The 14,201-nt window shown below is 48.8% G+C and overlaps 1 protein-coding gene across 12 annotated transcripts in view; it reads right to left on the bottom strand.

Annotated features, from left to right (window-relative positions):
• The window catches only part of TNRC18 (trinucleotide repeat containing 18), a 107,759-nt gene that overhangs the window by 78,710 nt on the left and 14,848 nt on the right, over positions 1-14,201 (bottom strand). The window lies entirely within an intron of this gene.

Genomic DNA, 14,201 nt, shown 5'->3' with positions numbered 1-14,201 from the left:
CAGATCCTGGCTCCCTATTATCCTGAGGCCCTGGGGCCCAGGAACCTTGTCACTCATTTTGCATATTAAGAAACTAAAACCAAGAAGAGATTTGATACCCTATGAGCATATAAAGGGGGAGGAGGTCCCCCTCAGGCATAGTCATAGGGGAGGGGAGTGAAAATGGGAGGGAGGGAAGAATGGGAGGATACAAGGGATAGGATAACCATTGAGATGTAACAAGAATAAATTAATTTTTAAAATGTGGGAAAAAAAAAGAAATTAAAGTTCACACCTTTAATCCCAGCACTAGGTAGCAGAAAGACAGGCAGATCTCTGAGTTCAAAGCCAGCCTGATTTACAAAGAGAGTTCCGGGACAGCCAGGGCTACACGGAGAAACCCTATTGGGGGAGGTGAGTCAGATGTGGGGCTGGAGAGATGGCTCAGAGGTTAAGAGCACTGACTGCTCTTCCAAAGGTCCTGAGTTCAATTCCCAGCAACCACATGGTGGCTTACAACTATCTATAATGTGATCTAAGGTCCCCTTCTGGCCTGCATGTGTACACGCAAGCAGAGCACTATATAAATAATAAATAAATAAATCTGCTTAAAAAAAAAAAAAGAAGTCAGATGTGGGGACACGCCCATGTTATCCCAAGGCTAAGGAAGTAGAGACAGGCAGATCCCTGGGGCTAGGTCAGTCAGTCTAGCCTGCTCCAGACCATCAAGAGGCCCTGCCTCAAAGAAAATGAACAGAGGTAGGACTGGTGACCCACGCCTTTAATCTCAGCACTCGAGAGGCAGAGGCAGGTGAGTTCCAGGCCAGCCTGGTCTACAAGGTGAGTCCAGGGCAGCCATAGAGAAACCTTGTACAAAAGAAAGGAAGGAAGGCAGGAAGGGAGGGAGGGAGGGAGGGAGGGAGGGAGGGAGGGAGGGAGGGAAGGACAGACAAAAATGAACGGCTTCCTGAGGAATGACCCCAATGTTGTTCACCAGCCTCCACATACAGGTTTATGTGAACATACACAGGTACACCTGTGTACACACACACACACACACACACACACACAAAATCAAAAGTAGTATCAAAATCTAGATGGGTTGGCCTGAATTTGTAGAGCATCTGTTTTGTTTTGTTTTTGGAGACAGGGTTTCTCTGGGTAGCCTTGGCTGTCCTGAACTTGCTTTGTAGACCAGGCTGGCCTCGAACTCACAGCAATCTGCCTGCCTCTGCCTCCCGAGTGCTGGGATTAAATATGTGCACCACCACACATCTGAACATTAGGCATGAAGCCCTGGGTTCTATCCCCAGCAACTCAAGAAAGAAACAGGTCTTCAGAAGTCTGGGGGGGGCAGGCGGCAGATGGGGGGACGGCAAGAGGGGGGCTGTTAACAAGGGGCCACCCGCTCACAGTCAGGACGAGTGCCTGCTTGGGTATCTGCGCTTCTTGAGCAAAGCTTTAATGACATTCATAAAACTCTCAGCTTTCCCAAGTCGTTTTCCTACACACCAGGCTGTGTGCCAAGCGCATACCTCACCGGCTCCTGTAACTCCATGTCTATCACGGAAGGAGTTAGTCACGCTGCGCCCAGTTAGGAAGGAGAGAGCAAAGACACTGTGGCTTGCCCAGGTCACCAGGGACCGACAAAGGGTGGGGGTGTGGTCCTGACACCACACTTCCTTATTGGCTCTGTTATCTCAGCAACAGATGGTAAGGGGCACTGCCTGTGTGTGTGTGTGGGGGGGGGGGGCTAGGATACAATACTCCCAGAAACCTTGATGTCACGTGGGGGCCAGTGACGTCCTGCCTATGCTATGGATGGAATCGCGAGGTCCCCTAAAGCTGACCCTACATGTGGTTTCAGCCATAATCCAAAAGCGATCCTTAGAATTCCAAGAGTAACAACTGGCTATGTCTTAAACCCCAGGCCGTTCTGAATAACCTGAGGCAACCCCGCCCCCTTCTGTTCCATTCTGCATCTCTCTCTCTCTCTTCCCAATGCATCCAAGCCATATCTAAGCCCTCAATTCATTCACCATGGCTTCCCCTCCAGTGTTTGAGCTCAGTGCTACATTATTCCTAACAGTTCATCTTGACAAATAAACTGTCTCTTATCGTTGCCCCCCCCCAAGGATGAGTACGTAGAGTCCAGTGGCTCACACCTACAATCCCAGCCCTTCAAAGGCGGTGACAGGAGGATCAGAAGTTCAAGGTTACTAATGACTACATAGCTGGCATGTTATAGGCCAGCCTGGGCTCCTGGAACCCATCCAGAAAGACAGGGGTGAAGACAACATGAAACCAGCTTTGGGATAAAAAATAAGTCCAGAGCCAGGTGTGGTGGTACACGCCTTTGATCCCAGCACTCGGGAGGCAGAGGCAGGTGGATCGCTGTGAGTTCGAGGCCAGGCCTGGTCTACAAAGTGAGTCTAGGACAGCCAGGGCTACACAGAGAAACCCTGTCTCGAAAAATTTAAAAAAAAAAAAAAAAAAGTAAGTCCATCTCAGGTAGGTAGGTAGGTAGATGGTATTTTATAAGAAACCACCATCACACTACGTGTAGTAAAGTGTGCTTGTGGCCTGACAAGAGTGCTCAGAAGGTAAAGGAGCTTGCCAACAAGCTGACAACCTGAGTTCCACCCCTGGCACCCAGGCAGAGGAGGCAAAGAATAACTTCTCCAAGTTGTCCCCTCACCTGCACCTACGCACAAAGGCGTGTGCGTGTGCACACGGGACGCCCACACACAATAAATAAAAGTGAAATTGTTTTTGTTTTTTCAGAATTGTGCCTTTAAATACTTATTGTTTTAATTGAGTACGAACGCACGCACATGCACACGATTAAAGGCACCTCGGGAGCTACAGGTGGTTCTGAGCTACACAGTGTGGCTGCTGGGAACCCCGTTCGGATCCTCTGCAAGAGCAGAAACGCTCCTGTCTGCTGAGCCCTCTTCTCCAGCCCGCCCCTGTTTTATTTCTGAGACAGGCTCTCAAGCTAACCCAGGCTGACCCTAAACTTACTACGTTGCAGAAGGTGACCCTGACCTCCTGAGTGCTGGGATTACAGGTGTGCAACCACACCTGGCTGTTGCATGGCTGGGAAAACCCAGAGCTTCCTGCATGGTAGGCAAGCACCTACCAGAAAGAGCCCCATTCCCAGCCCTGTTATTCTATTGTGCAATTCATGACCATTGCTCATCTCTTACTGTGTCTACCCTTACGAGTTATGAGTTTAATCGGAGGTACAAATATCTAAGAAAATCTGCCGGTGGTGGTGGTGGTGGCGGCGGTGGCGGCGGCGGCAGCAGGGTGGGGGGACCGGAGGCAGCACACACCTTTAATCCCAGCACTTGGGAAGCCAGCCTAGTCTAAAGAGTAAGTTCAAGGCCAGCCTGGTCTATAGAGCGAGTTCCAGGACAGCCAAGGCTACACAGAGAAACCCTGTCTCCAAACAACAACCACCTCAGGAGGCAGGGGTAGGCAGATCGCTGTGAGTTGAGGCCTATAGAGAACGTTCCAGGACAGCCACAGCTACACAGAAAGACCCTGTCTCGAAAAAGAAAACAAAACAAAAACAAAAACAAAACACATACACACACTCGACAGAAAAGAAAACAATGAGCCTAACAGTGGTGCATGCCTATAATCCCAACACTCAGGAGGCAGAGGCAGGCAAATCTCTGTGAGTTCGAGGCTAGCCTAGTCTACAAATCAAGTCTAAGACAGCCAAACCCTGTCTCAAAAATCCAAAAAAAGAAAGGAGGGGGAAGGAAAAATTTTAAAAAAAATGAAAATCCATAGGCCATATTCAGATCTGTGCTACCTGCACTCCAAGGGTCTCAGGCCTTGGGCATCTGGGAAGCCATCCATTGAAGAAAGGGCTTCCCACAGCTACGCCTGGGGCTCAGCACCTAAGAGCCTTTGCACAGCAGCTGGGAATCCTTTCCCCGTTAGGTTCATATAATGACACACTGACACATGGAATGAGGCCCACCCCTTTCCCAAACAGCCCCAGCTTATAAAGCAACCAGGCTGTCCACCCACCTCACTTCCCTGTTCACCGGCCCTGCCCCATGTTGCTCCCGGAGGCCACAGGCCACAGCACCTCTGTCCTTTCCATGGAGTAGGAATCCGACTCGGACTCCTAAAGCCACTCTTCCAGCCCTGTGTGGGGATGCTCACCTGGAGCCCCAGACATTAGGTGGCAGCTCAGGCTGCCATGGCAAAACCATCTCAAAAACAAACAAGCAAGCAAAGCCCCCCCACCAAAAAATCAATGCTAGACGTGGTATAAACCTGTGATCCTAGCCAATTCAAGGCCAACCTGAACTAGAGACCCTGTCTTTTTTGTTTGTTTGTTTTTGTTTTTTGAGACAGGGTCTCCCTGTGTAGCCCTGGCTGTCCTAGATTCACTTTGTAGACCAGGAATGTCTTGAACTCACAAAGAACAAAGATCCTCCTGCCTCTCCCTCCCAGAGGGCTGGGATTACAGGTGTGGGCCACCACACCTGACAAAGACTTATTATTTATACACTATTCTGCTCACATGTGTGCCTACACACCAGAAGAGGAGACCCTCTCTTAGAAAGGGGGGAAATGTAAGCCAGGCCTGGAGGCTCAGTCCTTGGGAGGAATTTTAACAGTTATCTGCACACCTGGAGCATTGCAGCAGCATTCACAAATAGGGCATAGATGATGATAATAATAATAATAATAATAATAATAATAATAATAATAATAATACCAGCCCAAGAATTCTTCTATGGGTAAGTGGGTAAATAAAATTGGGGTATGCCTAGGCAGTGGAATATTATTCAGCCTTAAAAAAGGATGAAAAATGGAACACCTGTTCAAACAAAAGGGCGGATACTGCATGGTTGGACATGATGGTAAGGAATCCAGAACCATCCACTGAATGAAGAAGGAAACTGAAGGGTAGGTGGGGGGGGGGAAGGAGGGGGAGAGGGAGGGGGACAAAGACTCATGACTGCACCAGAACTGTGCAGGGGAAGGAGAGTGAGAAAGAAGGGTAAAACATAACCCCAGCACTTGAGAAGCTGACGCAGAAGGATCACACGTTCAAGGCCAGCCTGGGCTACAGAGTAAGTTCAAAGCTAGCCCAGACAATTAAGCCCCTGTGGAGGAATAAAACCAGAGCTGCAGCCTGGTGTAGGGGGCGCACGCCTTTAATCCCAGCACTTGGGAGGCAGAGGCAGGTGGATCTCTGTGAGTTCGAGGCTGGCCTGGTCTACAAAGTGAGTCCAGGACAGCCAAGGCTACACAGAGAGACCCTGTCTCGAAAAACCTAAAACAAAATGAAACAAAAAAAAACAAACAAACAAGCCCAGAGCTGTGGACTCTAAGGAGGAGAGAGAGCTTAGGCAGCTCCCTGCGAGGGAACAACTGGCTGCAGGAAGAAACACAAAGGAAGGAGCCACAAATGGGGTCCACGTGGCCAATAATTAATCTCGAACAGACTCCTGGGAGAGTTTATAATTTGACTAATTCCCATGACCTCTGTCGTGGATGTATCTTTCGAAAAACAAGGCAAGTAAATGAGTGAGTCTAGAACGGGTGGGACGGTTCAGTGGGTAAAAGTGCTTGCCGAGCAAGCCTGATCAGCAGAGTTCAAGCCAGAGATGATCCAACGGTGAAAACAAAGAACCAACTTCCAAAAGCTGCCCTCCATATGCAAGGCTGGCAGGCACTCTCACGCCCGCTCACCCGCCCGCGCGCACACACACTCGCTCACTCGCATACCATAATACAATTAAAGACTTTTTCAAATGTTTTATTTATGATAGTGTTTTCCCTGCATGTACTCCATGGATCAGCCTAACTGTTAAATCAAACATTTAGTGGCCACATACGTGAATACATTTTTTTTTTAAAAAAAGATTTACTTATTTATTATACAGTATTCTTCCTGCATGTGTGCCTGCAGGCCAGAAGAGAGCGTGAGATCTCACTAAAGATGGTTGTGAGCCACCATGTGGTTGCTGGGAATTGAACTCAGGCCCTTTCAGAAGAACGGACAGGCGCTCCTAGCCTCTGAGCCGTCTCTCCAGCCCCCATATAACACAACTGTTTTAAGTAAAAGGAAACAAAGGTCAGCTGACCTCTGGGTAAAGGGCTTGCTGATCCACGTGGTCGGAGGCAAGACCTGAGTCCTGCAAGCTGTCCTCTGACCTCCACGTGTGCACCTTGGCGCACATCCAAGCAAACAGATGAAAAGTAATGTTTGGGTTTTGGGAAGGGTTTACTTTTTGTTTTTTGTTTTGTTTTGTTTCTTAAATGGCTCCTGCAAGGGAAAAAAAAAATCCCTCTTACCATCCCCCCCTTCTTCTACCCACCCACCCCAGCTTCCCAGCGGACAGCTAAAGCCTGGGTCCTGGAGGCTTCACTTACTAGCTGTGTGACCCTAGGCAGACGACCCAACCTCTCTGTACCTTCCCACTCCCACAAAAGAATCGAGAGCATTAAGAAGCCTAGACCCTGTAATTCTCCAAACCCCCTGACATTCTGACACTCACCGAGTGAGAGCAGCTGGGGCGGCAGGTTGTGGGAGTTTCCCTCCGCGGCACTCTCTAGGTGCTGTTGTGGCTGGGGACCTGTGGCTTCCACCTCAGGGCTCGGTGTCAGAGGTAGCTGAATGGATGGAGCTAAGGCAAAAACTCAGCCTTAAAAACCAGCCACACCCCTCCGGAAGAGGGCGTAAGGGCTAGTCCCAGGGAGATAAAGCCCACTAGGGCCTTCCCCCACCCTACGGTCTGCTCAAACTCAACCCCTGCAACTGCCAACTCGCAGCCTGGCTTCACACCTCAAGCTACACCCCAGCTACCTAAGGTGCGCAGATTCCCAGTACACCTTTTAGAAGAGACCCCGTCTTTCCTAGAACAAGCAGCCAGCAGGACGCCTCCGCCTTCACAAAATCGGGCACCCTCCCTGGGATGCACGGGCTTTGTCTTGTCCCCCACCAGACGTCTTACTCTTGAGAGTAAAAGCTTAAAGATTTAAATAAAAAGAGTACCAAAGGCTCCCAGGGAGAGGTCAAGACCAGTTTACCCAGTAATATGCAAATAGGCCAACTCAACCTAGGCCCCCAGGGCTCCAGACAGGTCACAAGCAGCAGGCAATTACCGAGGGACTTCCTGGAGGAAAGAATTTATCCCTAAGGACCATTCCTCCACAGGACTGGAGGAGTTTAGGGTGGAGGGCCTTCAGGGGACTGCTTGGGCGAAGGGGAAAAAAGCCCCGAACGAGGATAAAGCAGCCAGAAATGCTAGGTGGGAGCTACCTAGCACAGCTTTAGAGTTAAGAATTCCCCCTCTAAACCGAGCGTGGTGGCGCATGCCTTTAATCCCAGCACCTGAGAGGCAGAGGCAGGAGGATCTCTGTGAGTTTGAAGCCAGCCTGGTCTACAAAGTGAGTCCAGGACAGCCAGGGCTACACAGAGAGACCTTGTCTCGAAAAACAAAACAAAACAAAATCCTTCTATGGGTTGACAAGATGGCTCAGGAGGTAAAGCTTGCTGCCGAGCTCTATGGTCTGAGTTTGATCCCTGGACCCCATGTGATAGAAGGAAAGAATGAACCACCTTTGTCCCAGTTCCCAGGTTGCCCTCTGACCTCTAACATGTGTCTGAGGGCCTCTGTGTGTGTGTGTGTGTGTGTGTGTGTGTGTGTGTGTGTGTGTGTGTGTGTGTAGGTGCGCGCCCGGATGTGGCTCAATGGCAGGCTGCAGATTTAACATACATGAAGCCCTGGTTTCCATCCGTAACACCAAAACAAAACAAAACAAACAAACCAACCAGCCAGGTGTGATGGCTCAGGCCCCTAATCCCAGCACAAGGACAGCTGAGGCAGGAGGATCCTAAAGAATTAGGGACCAGTGTGAACTGCAGGAGATCTTATCTCAAACCAAACCATCAAATTAGCATATTTCAGGACCCTCCCAACTTAGAGCCACACCCCCAACCGCCCCCATCCCCGCCCCCCAGGCATCTCTAAAACCCAGGGGGCAAGGATGGGTTTAAGACCACAGTTGATTTAGGCAGGGCTTTGTTTTGTTTTGTTTGCAAGGCAAGCAAAGGCTTTACAACTACTGTCGGCCCTACCTGGGGAGCTGTTTAGCATATCCCTTTGCTGACTAAGACGGAGCTAGGAAAGCCTGGATTCATTGAGGTTGGGAGGGGTCCACTTCCATAATCCCAGCTCAGACCCTAAAGCTGAGGCAGGAGTTCCAGGTGAAGGCAGCCTCAGCGACAGAGAACTACAGCCCAGCCACAGAGACCTTATCTCAACAACAACGGGTACTTTAAATTAATGAATTAACTTTTCAAACAGGGATTTGTCTGGTGTTTAGGCAGAGGCAAAACCAGGAGGAAACCCAGGCACCCAAGCTGCCTGAGTTCGTTCTCTCTCTCTCTCTCTCCCTCCCTCCCTCTCTCTCTTAATGACTCATATGAGGCCAAAAAGAAAAGTACCAAAAGCCAGCACCAGATATGCCTGGCTCTGAGATCCAGGCACTGAGGCGGGGAAGGCTGAGGTGGAGGGTCAGCCACATACCAACAGCTGTCTCAAAAAAAAAAAAAAAAGGGTAAAAGTATCTCTCTCCACAGAGATAAACCTGGGTTGGGTGTGTCTCCCTCCCGCCCTCTCCAACTCCCTCACTTAACTTGAGGCTAGGCTGAAGGCCAGTAAGCCCCAGCAATCCTCCTGTCTCCACGCCCCAAAGCACTGGAAACATGGGAGCGCACAAGGCCCTGCCTAGCTTTCCAGGTGGGTGCTGGGATACGAACTCAGCTCCTTGTGCTTAAGCAGCAAGGGTCCTCACCTGTCTCTTCCCCGCCCCAGTCACATTCTCAAGTAGCCCAGGCTACCCCCAAACTCACTTCAGACCTAGGGCTAGCCTTGAATTCTTTCCTGATCTTTCTGCTTCTAACTTCCCAAGTGCCGGAGCACTTGGCGCCCCCCTTTCCCTTCTTAAACTTCTGAGACAGGTGACTCCATGCTGTCAACCAAGAAGACAAGAGAGGACCAATGACCCAGAGGATAGAGAAAGACTTACAAAAAACGCAATCCCCACCATCCAGGTCCTGAGAACTAACACAGCCAGGAAAGAAGAAGATGCTATACAAGCCATAACAGCAACAGCAGTAATAGGGCTGGGGTGGCTCAGCTGGCAGTGCTTGCCTAACACTCAGGGAACCCACCCCGAGTTCCATCCCCAGCACTGGCTGTGGTGGTTGCGCACACCTATTAATCCCAGTGTTCTCTGGCCGGTGGAGACGGCAAGATGAGCAGAGATGGCTCAAGATAATCTCACTACGTGCACAGAGAGAGACCGGTGGACAGGAAATGATCAAATATGAATAAAAATAGAAACTCAAAAACAATTTCAGACTGGAAGGCCTGAATTCGAAGACTGACAGGCACCCAGCGAAGCAAACACAAAAGGAGGCCACAGCACACACTTCTGCACAGACTCTCAAGACAGCTGGAATGGGAAAGAAAATCCCTAATCACAGCTCAGGCTTTCTTTGAGCCAGGCGAGACGCTTTGGGCGCTTCTGCGCCTAGATGCATTTAGCCTTCACACACAGTCGTGAAAAGCGACTATTAACAGCCATTTTAGCAGAGAGAAAACGGAGGGTCGGTTAGGCAAAATGTCCAACCCACACAGCTAAGATGAGGCCAAGCCATCGTCGAACCTTCCACCCCACCCCCCACCCCCCACCCCCGTCCCCATACCCACGTTTGTCACTCCTGTGACATCTAAAAGATGTCAACCATGGGGTGGGGGTGGGAATACTTTGCTTATGGAGCTCAAGATTCAGAGTAGGCCACGCCTTTAATCATAGCACTCTGTGAGTTCAAGGCTAGCCTGGCCTACATAGTGAGTTCCAGGGCTACAGAGTGAGACTCTGTGGGTTAATGGGCAGTTCATGGTTACTGGGGGGGGGGGAAGGTGTCATTTTCTCCAGTGGTGTGGCCACTGATTAAGTTGCTTATGCTCCTATAAGTAACCTGCCACCAAGCTCAAGAAAGAAACTCAAGCCAACGGTGGTGGCGCACACCTTTAAACCCAGTCCTCCACAGGCCGAGGCAGGCGGATCTCTCCTGAGTTTATGGCTAGTCTGGTCTACAGGGTGAGTTCCAGGATAGCCAGAGCTATACAGAGAAACACTGTCTCAAAAAACAAACAAGAGCAAGAAAACAAAGAAAGGAAGAAAGAAAGAAACATTAATTAAATTGAGTGGGTCACACACACACACACACACACACACACACACACACACACACAAAACCCGCCATGAACCTAGGAGGAACATTAGTTTCAGAAGGTGGCAAAGGATGAGAGAGGGTTACTGAGGGAATGTATATAAAAAGACTAGAAGGCCGGGCGTGGTGGCGCACGCCTTTAATCCCAGCACTCGGGAGGCAGAGGCAGGCGGATCTTTGTGAGTTCGAGGCCAGGCTGGTCTATAAAGTGAGTCCAGGACAGCCAAGGCTACACAGAGAAACCCTGTCTCGAAAAACAAAAACCAAAAAATAAAATAAAATAAAAAAGACTAGAGTTCATTGTACACAAGAATGAAAAGGCCAACACATGAAGATAAGTATATAATCAGTCACAAGCTAAAACAATTCATTTTAAGTCCCCAGCACCACCAAAAAGTGGGGGAGGGGTAGGCACAGCATCACAATCTTCAAAAGCAGAACCAGGACACTGGGAATACGTAACACCCTAACAGCTAGGGTGTCAAGGTAGAATAAAGGCATTTCCCAGACCCACTTGGCCTCAGACCTGCCCTCAGCACACCCTTTCTCAGAAGGCTTCTACTGAACACGAGCCATAAAAACAGGGATGTAGGGCTGGAGAGATGGCTCAGTGGTTAACAGCGCCACCTGCTCTTCCAAGGTCCTGAGTTCAATTCCCAGCAACCACATGGTGGCTCATAACCATCTGTAATGTGCTATGGCGCCCTCTTCTGGCTTGCAGGAATACATGCAAGCAGAGCACTGTATACATAATAATAAATAAAAAGATAAATCTTTAAAAAAAAAAAAAAACAGGCATGTAACCTTTGGAAACAGGAAGGCGCCGACATCAAGGAATCCAGTGACAGACAACCAGGTGAGGGAAGAGGGAACTGGACAGTTCCAGTATGGAACTCTTAAGGAAAGACAAGGGCAACTTGGGCAACAGATATTGCCAAATATAAACTGTATCTACAGAATAGGAGGCAGGGACTCTAAACAACAAAACAAAATTGATAACTGCAAAAAGTAATGTAAGTTAATTTTTATTACATCATTGACTCTAGGAACAAAATGTACAAATTTATTACATAGTAATAAAACTTGCTTAAATGCTGGGTGTGGTGGCGCATGCCTTTAATGCCAGTCAACCTGGTCTACAGAGTGAGTTCCAGACAGCCAAGGCTACACAGAGAAACCCTGTCTGGAAAAACCAACAAAGAAACAAAACAAGCAAACAACTTGAATTTCATATGTATCAGGAGACTGGGATAGAACTGGCAAAGGGATAAAGAACTGCACAATTACCATAATAATAACATTTACTAGGTCCCTGTTACATATTAAGCAATGTGTTAAATGCTGTATTTGCACCATTTAATCCTCAAAAACTTCTTTTATGTGCGTCGTGTGTGCGTGCGTGCATGCGTGGGTGTGTGTGTGTACCTATGTACGCAGGCATTTTGCTTGTATGTTTATGTGTCACATGCATGCAGTGTCTGCAGAACCCGGAGACAGAGTGATCCCACAGAACTGGAGTTACTTGTGTAGGTGCTGAGAATCGAACCAAAATCTTCTGCAAGAGCAACTAATGCTCGTAACTGCTCTCTCCAGACCCTCCATTTTATTTTTTATTTATTTATTTATTTATTTATTTATTTATTTATTTATTTTGGTTTTTTGAGACAAGAGTTTCTCTGTGTAGCCTTGGCCATCCTGGACTCATTTTGTAGACCAGGCTGGCCTCGAACTCACAGCGATCCGCCTGCCTCTGCCTCCCGAGTGCTGGGATTAAAGGTGTGCGCCACCACGCCCGGCAGCAACCCTCCATTTTATTAACAGTCTTCTTTTTCTTTTCTTTCTTCTTCTTTTTGTTGGGGGGGGGCAGGGGGGTGTTTTGGTTTTTTTGTTTTTGTCTTTTACTTTGGGTTGGGTTTGGTTTCGGGTTTCTGAGACAGAGTTTCTCCGTAGCCTTGGCTGTCCTGGAACTTACTCAATAGACCAGGCTGGCCTCGAACTCAAGAGATCTGCCTGCCTGTCTGTCTCCTGAGTGCTCAGATGAAAGGTGTGCGCCACTACACCCAGCTCGGTTTGTTTCATTGAAGGGGGATCTTATATTAGCACAGGCTAGCCTCAGCCTCACTATGTACCCAAAGGAAGATGCTCTTACATTTATTACTCAGGCCTCTTATCTCCCAAGTACTAGGATTACAGGCAAAGGCACCACCGTGACAACTAATGTGACTAATCAAATCCAGGGCATCACGCATGCTATACAAGCCCTAACGGAGCTATATGCCAAGGCCTGCTGTGGTTGATGTTTTCTTTGAAATTTTTGAGGCAGGGTCTCATTATATAGCCCTGGCTGACCTGGACTCTCTCAATATGTAACCCAGGCTAGCCTCCAATTCAACAGAGATCCCTGTCTCCCCAGTGCTAGAATTAAAAGCACACCCTACACTGGGTGTGGCAGCATTGTAAACAGAAAGATCACAAAGTTGAGGCAAAAGAGCTATCGTGAATTCCAAGCCAGGTTGGGCTACCCAGGGAGACCCTAAAATAGTCTGATAAACCAGAAGCTTGAGAGGAAAGCATTTTAAGGCTGGGTGTGGATGTGGTAGCACATACATGTGGGTGTAGCACTTGGGATATAGGGGCAAGAGGATCAGGTGTTCAAAGCCAGCCTGAGCTACATAAAATGGAAGTATTTTAGTCTGGCTATTGTACACAGGAAAAAAAAAGGGGGGGGAATTTTTATTTTTTAAGTGATGAGACTCTGGGGTAGGTACTCAGTGGTAGCTACAAGGCTCTGGGATCTATCACCACCAGCCCCAAGATTTAAAAAAAAAATGTGAGTTGCCTCTGGTGGCTGAGGACAGCACTCCAGTCCCAGGAGAGTTAGAAGAGTTAGAAGGAAATTCCAAAGCCCTGGGAGAGGTGTGGATGAGCCCCAGGGATGTGTGAGTCACCAGCTAATGATGTCCGTAATTACAGCAATCACTTCTGCAGTAACTTCTGCAGAGGGCTGCGCCTGGGTCAGGCTCCTGGCCTGAGCTTGCTCCATCAAACGTCACAAGGCAACAAAGCATTCGGCACTAATCGGTCCACTTTGTAGATGGGAAAAACTGAGACTTGCAGACTCATCACAGGCACAAAAATCAAAGACTTGGATCTCAGGCCTGGGCCGGGGTGCTAGCTCACAGGGCAACTTGCCTCCAAGCCAGTGAACTTGAGTTGGGTCTTCTGGACCCAAATGGTAGAAGGAGAGAATTGATCTGTGTAAACTATCCTCCTGAACTTACACTTGAACATACACAAACATGTACACACTCATGCACACACAATAAATGTGAGAGGGGGGGGGGAGGGAGAGGGAGAGGAAGAGGGAGAGGGAGAGGGAGAGGGTGAGGGAGAGACCGCCAGAAGGTGGTGACTCAGGCCTTTAATTTAGGCACTTGGGAGTCAGAGGCAGGCAGATCTCTGTGAGTTGGCGGCCAGCCTGGTCTACAGAGTGAGTTCCAGGACAGACAAGGCTACACAAAGAAATCCCATCTCAGAAAAAAGAAAGAAAGGAAGAAAGGAAGAAAGAAAGAAAGAAAGAAAGAAAGAAAGAAAGAAAGAAAGAAAGAAAAAAGAAAGAAAGAAAAAAAAGAAAATAAATGTATAAGCCTCGGTCCTAGAACAGCCAGCCTCCAAATGAAGCAGCTTCTTATAAAAAGATTGCAGGTTCAGAACCTCAGCTACCTCTTGCTGAGAAGCATGTAAAATTGTTAGAAAAGGTGTGTGAGCCTCTGAGCCACACCTCCAGCCCCTCACTGGGGGATTCTAGGCAGGTGCTCTACCGCTGAGCCACACCCCAGCCCCTCACTGGGGGATTCTAGGCAGGGGCTCTACCACTGAGCCACACCCCAGTCCCTCACTGGGGGATTCTAGGCAGGTGCTCTACCACTGAGCCACA

This window comes from Acomys minous, assembly GCF_964271855.1.
Source record: "Acomys minous genome assembly, chromosome: 16".
NCBI classification, from domain to species: domain Eukaryota; kingdom Metazoa; phylum Chordata; class Mammalia; order Rodentia; family Muridae; genus Acomys; species Acomys minous.
This window is presented reverse-complemented; position numbering and strand designations above follow the sequence as displayed.